Source organism: Dendropsophus ebraccatus, chromosome 3 (assembly GCF_027789765.1).
Source record: "Dendropsophus ebraccatus isolate aDenEbr1 chromosome 3, aDenEbr1.pat, whole genome shotgun sequence".
Classification (NCBI taxonomy): Eukaryota; Metazoa; Chordata; class Amphibia; order Anura; family Hylidae; genus Dendropsophus; species Dendropsophus ebraccatus.
The window spans coordinates 18453831-18463069 of NC_091456.1; positions in this window are offsets into that span (position 1 = coordinate 18453831).

Sequence of the window (9239 nt, forward strand, 5' to 3'; positions counted from 1 at the left end):
TATTTGGTGGTCATCCAAAGGCTCATTACTGCTTATTGGGGCTAGTATATAAAATAAAATGACTGGTTAAATTTGGCTACAAACAATCCTGCTTTATTCCATTATGAGGAATGATCGGAGCCTCGGTAACACCGGTGAAAATTTAGCTTTATAAAAATATTTAATGTTCATCCTTTATGGTTGGGTCCTGACCATCTCATGTTATCACACTACAGCCCAATGGAGCTGAAAATCGACGTGGATATTATTAAAAGGACATTGCCCCAATAGCTGGCAGATGGAATTGTCAAGGCGAATAATTTTATTGTTGACTGGATGGGTGCACAGGGATGCAGTAACCCGCAGGCACAGGAGGAAACTCTTCTTGCCTCCAATAGCTGTGTTCCTGCTTCTTGGAGGTCCATGAATAAATGGGGATATTTGAAATGCTTAGAAGCCCCTCTGGGGATATCTCCTCTAGAGCTTATCTAGTCACCGATGCTTCCAGCTTCTCCAGTATACACTGCATATGTTACAAACATTCTAGCAATGCGGATATGTGAGGACAATCTTAGCCTCATTAGAGCCTCTTATGGGGGGAGAGGATCGCCCTATTGTGGCCAAACATCATGAGCTCTGTAAAAAATTGTGACTCTTGTATGCCGCAAAAAATGGCATGCAATGCATAATAAACTCCCCCAACGGGACACATAGGCAAAGAGTTGCTAGGCCATTGGTATAGCAAATTGATGGAAAACATACACATGCAGGCACAGTATAAGTACACACAAAAATATATTAATATTTCTGTATATATAAAGGGGGACTCCAGTAATTTTTTTTCGTTCATATCAACTGGTATCAAAAAGTTATGCAGATTTGTAATTTACTTTACTTTAATTTAAAAATCTCCAGTCTTCCAGTACTTATCAACTGCTGTATGTCCTGCAGGAAGTGGTGTATTGTTTCCACTCTGACACAGTGTTCTCTGCTGTTACCTCTGTCTGTGTCCAGAGCAGCACCAACTCACCATAGAATATGGACAGTTGCTGACATGGACAGAGGTGGCAGCAGAGAGCCCTGTGTCAGGCTGGAAAAAAATACACCACTTCCTGCAGGACATACAGCAGCTGATATGTACCGGGAGACTTGAGATGTGAAAATTTACATTAGAGTTATTACATTTTATGCGCTTGTGCAGATTTGTCTTTCATGTGCAAATAACGCATGTGTCTTCTCACAAATTATATATTACACTAATCATGTTGTACAGCTTAAATTCAGGCAGATTACTTATCTCTCTTAACTCTTGTGTGGTGTCCCAACACGGGTGTTGCTAGTCTGAACACCCTTCGCAAAAACCTGTAGCTCAAGTTTAAGTGGTAATGAAGTCAGGAGGAGAACTATTTGTATTGTTTTTTTTTATGGAAAATAAAATAAAAACCGATTTAAAAAAAGAAAAGAAAAGAAGTCATGTATAAGTTTTGCCACTGGATGTCCCTATTGTGTATATCTATGTCTGTATATTGCACAGCTGTAGTGATTCAAGGGTTAATGTTTTGTTCCGAATCTGCACCACCAATGAGAACTGTTCTTTCCTTCTGCCTATCTCTATCCTTCTTTCTCTTTGCACTCTTTTCTCCACCACTCACAGGAGCTGTTGTACAACCTGTAGGAAGTTGTCACATGGGGAGAGGAAGTGTAGTCACACACTTAGTCAGTCATATTTAAGTTTCGGAAGAGAGAGGACACAAGACAAGACCATCCCTGCTGTAGTCCAGCTGGGCCCTGGCTCTGCCAGGTCCCACACCAAGTCCAGTGTAGTCTAGTCTGGAGTGTGGTAGTGGACAGACGCTCATGGAAGACACAGAGACTTTCTTCTTTAAAGCAACACTTCTACCTCTAATGCAGTGCTAAACACCTAAAGAGAGGACCTAAAATCAGGGATCACCCCAACCCACGCCGCGAATATCTCTAAAAATACAGGACCGTATCCTATAACAGAGAAACTGATCCGGATAGAGCAAAGTTGCTACAAGCCTATGTACTCTATCTCACCACGCAGTTTACACCGGGACACACTCGGACGCTTTGCTCATTTGGTTATAGCGACAAAGGTCGAAAAACGGGCACAAGAATTCTTCTTCTTAAGTGTTCTTCACAAGTATTCTACTCCTAAAGTTCCAGCAGAGCACAGTACAACATTGGGTTGGGACTCTCAAGACCTAATCCTCTCCATTACTCTGATTTTTCACAACCTACTCTTCTCCACTGCTCTCAGCTCACCCTATTATTCACAGCACGCAACCAAGTCAGCACTGCTACTCTACTTTTTCTTCAGTTCTTGGTGCAGATTTAGTCACGTCCATGTAAGTACAGGCCGGACTGGGGGCGCAGCTTAGGGGAGGCCTGCATGACTGGACTTTGGGGGGACAGAGAGAAGGAGGTAGAGTTTCAGTTAGGGGGGCGGGGGGGGGGGGGGGTTGATTAACATTAGAAGGGGAAGGGGGAGGGGGAGGGGGTAAGGGTGGGGGCGGAGAGGGGTGGGGGTAGGAAAGGGTATAGGGGCTAAGGGATTGGGGGGCTAGGGGGTATGGCAGGTAGGGGATTGGGTGCTAGGTAGGTTGCTAGGGGCGGGGGGAGACAGTATTTAAGGGAAAAAGGGGTTAGGGGAGGGCATAGCCAGTTTTACTGCCGGAGTGAAAGGAGCTAACAATCTTGTGTTACTGGCTTACCTGTCATGGAGTCGGTGGAGGCTATTCTGGAGGAGTTGAGGAGGGCGGCTGATGTGCGGGGGCCGCAGTGGCTGCACGATCACTTTCGCACCGTGCTGCACCGTGCTGCAGGTCACCGCAGGGCCTTCCTCACAGTCACGCCGGCCGCGGAGGTCCCGGCCTCCGGCGCGCCTTAGCCCCGATGAGACCCCTCGGGCCAGACGCCGGTTAGGGAGTCCCTCTAGGGCCCCTCCGGTCCGGACCACTGGGAATTCAACCGGCAGCCGTAGGTCCCGGACCGGGAGGAATCCCGCTGGTAGGCGTGGCCTGCAACGGGGGGAGGAGTCCCCTCCCCTTCCTACAGTTGAGCCGGCGTTGGAGGCGGGACCAGGAGCGGCTGACTCGCCGAGGAGGCGTGCCGGTGAGTCAGCCCGGCATCTTGTCAGGCGTTCCCCCAGGGCAGAAGTGCGGAGACCCGGGACCGGGTCGTCTCTCCGGCGTGTGAGCGGGCAGCTGGGTGCTGGCCCCGCACTCGTTTCCTCGGTGGAGCCGCATGACGGAGGACGCGGGCCGGCAGAGGGTGACGTCCGGCGCCGCGGTGACGTCAGTTCCGGCGCTAACCCGGAAGTAGAAGCCCGCCGAGAGTCGCGAGATCCGCTGGCGGCACCGTTTCCTGGGATCAGCGCAGACGGGTCTCATCAGGACGCTGGACCTTCGGCTGCTGGGTTCACAGCGCCCAGGCAGCCAGGTGAGTCACCCTCTTTACATACTGTGGGGGGCATGTCTGGGGGGAGCGTGCCTATGAGTGCGGGGGGAGCCGGAGGGAGCTTTGGGGACCTGGTACAGGGGTTGCGGCACCTGTTAGAGGGGCTGGAGAATCGGGTGTCAGCAGAGGGTAGAGGGGGGACCGGAGCGGTGGTGTCGTCTCCGGTATCGGCTTGGGTAAGCACAGGACAAACTGTGGAGGGTCCGGTTGGGGGTCCTGCAGGGTCAGAGGCTGCTGGGGTGTCGGGGTCAGGGGTGTCCGTGTCGGTGCAAACGCAGGGGCCTTCTGCGGGGGGTGATGGGGAGGTGGTGCGGCTTGATGACGCTGCAAGGGCGGAAGTATATGTATGCTATGAGGGTCCCTTGGGTGCCCACCTGAAGCCGGAGGTGAAGGAGCAGATCTGGAAGGGCGAGTATGTGGAAATATTCTCGCTCCTTCCACTTGAGAAGTTCAATCTAGATAAGTCAAGAAAGATTGATGAGAAAACTGAGAAGGAGGAGAAGAGGAGGTACAAGCTGATTCCGCGAACCTTTGCCAATTGGTTGCAGGCGTTCGCGATTTTGGCAGGGGTGATTGGGGAGCGGGCGCCGGATAACTGCTCGGCGCTGTTTTGCTATATGGATGCAATCGGGGAGGCGTACCGCGTGTATGGGGGGCAGGCCTGGCTGCGGTACGACGAGCAGTTCAGGCAGAGGAAGGCGGTGCGGCCCAGTATCCGATGGGATCATAAGGATATTGGGCTGTGGCTGCGGGTCACGGCTCAGGCTCGGTCTGGGTTTGGGGGGCAGTCCTTTCAGTCGGGCGCCGGGGGCCCCAGTCAGCCGGGGCACTCGGCGGCCATACAACGAGGGCTGTGCTTCCAGTACAATGACGGAAACTGTAAGTTTGGTGCCAAATGTAAGTTCCGTCATGAATGTTCAGTATGCGGGGGGGGGGGGGGACACGGAGCCGCGCGGTGTTTTCGGGGGGGTAGATCCCGGGCTGGGGGCGATGCTGCTGGAAAAGGGAGTGACGCCGGTGCGGGTGGACGCGATGGTTCCCTTTCTAAGTAGGTACCCCGACAGGGAGGCGGCGCGGTTGTTAGAGTTGGGTTTTCGGGAGGGGTTTGTTATTCCGTCGGTGCCTTCGGCGAAGGCCGTGGGGCGTAGAAACCTGCGATCGGCTTTGGAGCATCCCACGGTGGTTGCAGAGAAGCTGGCTAAGGAAGTCGCTTTGGGCAGGATGGCGGGCCCCTTTTTATCACCGCCGGTTGGGGGGTTGCACGTTTCGCCGCTGGGGGTCGTGCCTAAGAAGGAGCCGAACAAGTTTCGGCTCATTCACCATCTGTCTTTTCCGCGGGGTGGTTCGGTGAACGACGGTATTGACCCGGACCTGTGTTCGGTGCACTACACGTCTTTCGATGAGGCGGTGCGGTGGGTCAAGGTCTTAGGGCCGGGCGCGCTGTTGGCCAAGACAGATATTGAATCAGCCTTCCGGCTGCTTCCTGTGCATACGGACAGTTTGTATTTGTTGGGGTGTTTTTGGGACGGGAAGTATTACGTTGACCGTTGCCTGCCTATGGGGTGCTCCCTGTCGTGCTCGTACTTTGAAGCGTTTAGCACATTCTTGGAGTGGGTGGTGCGCGACACGACAGGGTGCACCTCTGTCATCCATTACCTGGATGATTTTTTGTGTGTGGGGCCGGTTGGGTCGAGGCAATGCGCCATGTTGTTGCATTCTCTGCATCGGGTGATGGAGCGCTTTGGCGTTCCATTGGCTAATGATAAGACGGAGGGACCAACTTCGTCCCTGAGTTTCTTGGGAATTGTTCTGGACACGGTTAGGATGGAATGCCGCCTGCCGGAGGAGAAGCTGGCCGACCTTAAGTCGGTTGTGGCTCGGGTCAAAGGGGCTCGAAAGGTTACGTTACGGGATCTGCAGTCGTTGTTGGGGAAGCTCAACTTCGCCTGCAGGATCATGCCCATGGGGCGGATTTTTTGCAGACGCTTGGCTCAGGCCACGGCGGGGGTGAAGGCCCCCCATCACTTTGTGCGGTTGAAGGCCGAGTTGAGGGATGACTTGGAGGTCTGGTCTTCATTCTTGGAATCGTTTAATGGGCGATCATTGATGCTGGGCCAAGTGATGGACGCAGCTGATTTTGAATTGTTCACCAACGCTGCTGGGGGGGTCGGATTCGGGATATTCTGGCAAGGGCGATGGTGTGCGGAGTCCTGGCCGGTGGCTTGGAGAGAGGCGGGGCTTGTAAAAAATCTTGCTTTACTCGAGCTGTTCCCTATAGTTGTGGCTGTGGCCATGTGGGGGGACAGGTTCAGGAATCGTAAGGTGCGCTTCCACTGCGATAATTTGGGAGTGGTAACGGCGATCAATACTTTATCAGCATCCTCTCCCCCGGTGGTGCGGTTGGTTCAGTATTTGGTCCTTAGGTGCTTAGCTCTGAATGCTTGGGTGGTGGCGGTACATGTCCCGGAGGTTCAGAATTGCATAGCTGACGCCATTTCTCGTTCGCAGTGGCAGCGTTTTCGGGATTTGGCTCCAGAGGCGGAAGCGGAGGGAGAGCGGTGTCCGGTGGACCTTTGGGATCTTCCTTTCGGGAAGCGCAGCAGTTGATTCGGAAATCGCTGGCTCCTGGCACCTGGGTGGCGTACCAAGCGGCATGGGAACACTGGGAATCGTGGAGGTTGAGTATGGGTCCGGAAGTAGGTGAGGAATTAGCGTTCCTGTCGTTGCTGGGGCACTGTAGCGAGGAGGGGTGGTCAGTTGCCCGGATTAATCGCCTGGTGGCGGGGGTTTCGTTTGGGTGCAAGGCACGAGGGTCGCAGGAGGTCACTAAGACTTTCCTGGTGCGTCAGGCGCTTAAGGGCTTTCGGAAGGGCAGGAAGGTGGAGGATGGCCGGCGCCCCGTGTCGTTTGGGCTGTTGACCCGGCTGGGGTGTGTTTTGGGGGAGGTTTGTGTTTCGGACACTGAGGCTTCTCTGTTCCGCTTGGCTTTTTCTCTGGCCTTTTTCGGGGCTCTCCGATTGGGGGAGTTGGTGTCCCCTGCTGTTCGATTGCCTGGAGGGCTACGGGCCGAGGATGTGGATTTATATGGGGATCGGGTGGAGTTTTGGCTGCGTCGCTCCAAAACGGATCAGGAAGGGAGGGGTAGGCGAGTGGTGCTGTTTGAAGTTCCTGGATCGGGGGTTTGCCCGGTGCTGTGTTTACGACAGTTTAGAGGTGGGGCTGTTGGGGAGCGGGGACCGTTGCTGGTCCACGAGGATGGTACGTTTTTGTCTCGCTACCAGTTCATAGCGGTGTTGCGGAAGTGCCTCGGTTGCTTGGGATTGGAGGAGCGGTCTTACTGTGGCCATTCGTTTCGGATCGGTGCGGCTACGGAGGCGGCTCGACAAGGGTTAGGAGAGGAGGTGATTAGGCGTATAGGCAGGTGGGAATCCATCAGGTTCCGATCTTATGTGCGCCTGTTGTGATTGTGGTGGGCACTGGGTGTGTGGTGTGTTGCCCCAAAATCCCGGGGGGGGGGGGGGGGGGAGCTGGTTAACTGTTGATTGCAGGCCTTTACTGTTCTTTTGTTCTAGGTGGCCCCCCTTGCCTGGTGTGGATTTTGGGGCAATCATACGTGCGTTGGGGAGCGCTGAGAGCCGGAGTGCGGCCGGACGGCAGACAACTAGGATTCCCCCGAGATGATGTGGCGGTGAGGTGGTTGGGAAAAGGTGGGCTGACATGGAAACGACTCCTGCCGGAGTTTAATCACTTTGTACGGTTGGACAGGGCGCCGGACATTCTAGGTGTCAGGCCATTCAGGGAGCTCATTAATGACATGAAGTTTGATCTGTTGAGGCTGTGGTCAATGTACCCTTCACTGGTGGTGGTTTGGTCGGACATTGTGCCGCGGAAGAAATGGACGGGGGCCCGGTCAGTGGGGGCTATTGATAAAGCGCGGATAAAGGTTAACCGGGCTATGGGGCGTTTCGTGGCAAGAAACGGGTCTGTGGGGGTGCGGCACATCGATCTGGAGTCAGGGGTGGGCGCCTATTGGAGGCGGGATGGGGTTCACCTCAATGCCATCGGTACTGATATGTGGAACATGGCCCTGCGGGATGGGGTGGAGGTGGCCCTGGGGATGTGGAGGGACGCAGGCTCTTAAGGCTTTAAGAGCTGCGTCGGTGGCGGGGGGTCCTCGAAGTCGGTGTAGTACATTGGCACTGGAGATTAGGGGGGGAACCAATAGGTGGTTCTGGACTCCCTAATTTAGGAGGGCATGGCGGTCTTTAGTGGCAACCAGGGGGTCTGGTGGGGGGCTTCGGCCCCGGAGGCATCTTGTGGAATTGAAGGGCACACAGGGGTTCAGTTACATGCCTCCGAGTCAGGTGCGCCTCGGCTGGAGGTAGAACCTGTGGGCAAGTCGGGAGTGGTTCAGATTGGAAAAGGGACCGCCTGTTTATGGGGCTTCGAGGACCTCCTTCAGGGCTAAAAAGGTTGGGTTATCTCAAAGTGTTGAGGTTAGGTTTTAATGTGCCTATTGGTTTATTATTGTTATTATTAATTTTGTTAATAAAACGGCTGCTGTGGCCGATGCATTCCATGCTGGTGTCGTGTCTCATTATTGGGGTTCACGGGAGGGACTCACCAATAGCCAGTCAAGTACAGGCCGGACTGGGGGCGCAGCTTAGGGGAGGCCTGCATGACTGGACTTTGGGGGGACAGAGAGAAGGAGGTAGAGTTTCAGTTAGGGGGGCGGGGGGGGGGGGTTGATTAACATTAGAAGGGGAAGGGGGAGGGGGTAAGGGTGGGGGCGGAGAGGGGTGGGGGTAGGAAAGGGTATAGGGGCTAAGGGATTGGGGGGCTAGGGGGTATGGCAGGTAGGGGATTGGGTGCTAGGTAGGTTGCTAGGGGCGGGGGGAGACAGTATTTAAGGGAAAAAGGGGTTAGGGGAGGGCATAGCCAGTTTTACTGCCGGAGTGAAAGGAGCTAACAATCTCCCACCCACCCTCCCTGGTATGATGGACGGGGATCAGTCGGGGGGATGAGCATGGGGCATTGGTGGTGCAGCAGTGGAATTTTGGGTTTCTCTTGTCGCAGCAGTTGATGGGGGGGGAGTGATGCGGGGGGTCCTCGAAGTCGGTGTAGTACATTGGCACTGGAGATTAGGGGGGGAACCAATAGGTGGTTCTGGACTCCCTAATTTAGGAGGGCATGGCGGTCTTTAGTGGCAACCAGGGGGTCTGGTGGGGGGCTTCGGCCCCGGAGGCATCTTGTGAGTCAGGTGCGCCTCGGCTGGAGGTAGAACCTGTGGGCAAGTCGGGAGTGGTTCAGATTGGAAAAGGGACCGCCTGTTTATGGGGCTTCGAGGACCTCCTTCAGGGCTAAAAAGGTTGGGTTATCTCAAAGTGTTGAGGTTAGGTTTTAATGTGCCTATTGGTTTATTATTGTTATTATTAATTTTGTTAATAAAACGGCTGCTGTGGCCGATGCATTCCATGCTGGTGTCGTGTCTCATTATTGGGGTTCACGGGAGGGACTCACCAATAGCCAGTCATGCCAAAGTACTCATCAGTAAAGGAAAAGTTTATTAATTCTATTAGGACTCCGTGATTATTGCAATAGCACCTACACAGCAGCTCCACCGTCCTTGGGTCATCTCCCATTTCTGTGGGTTATGATCCACCAGACAGTCAGACAGGTGGGTCATAACTCCACTCCAGACCACTGTGATAAGCGCCCAAGGGACCCATCACAACCCGACAGGTCACCAACCATTGGGGAAAGGGTATAGCCAGCCTCAC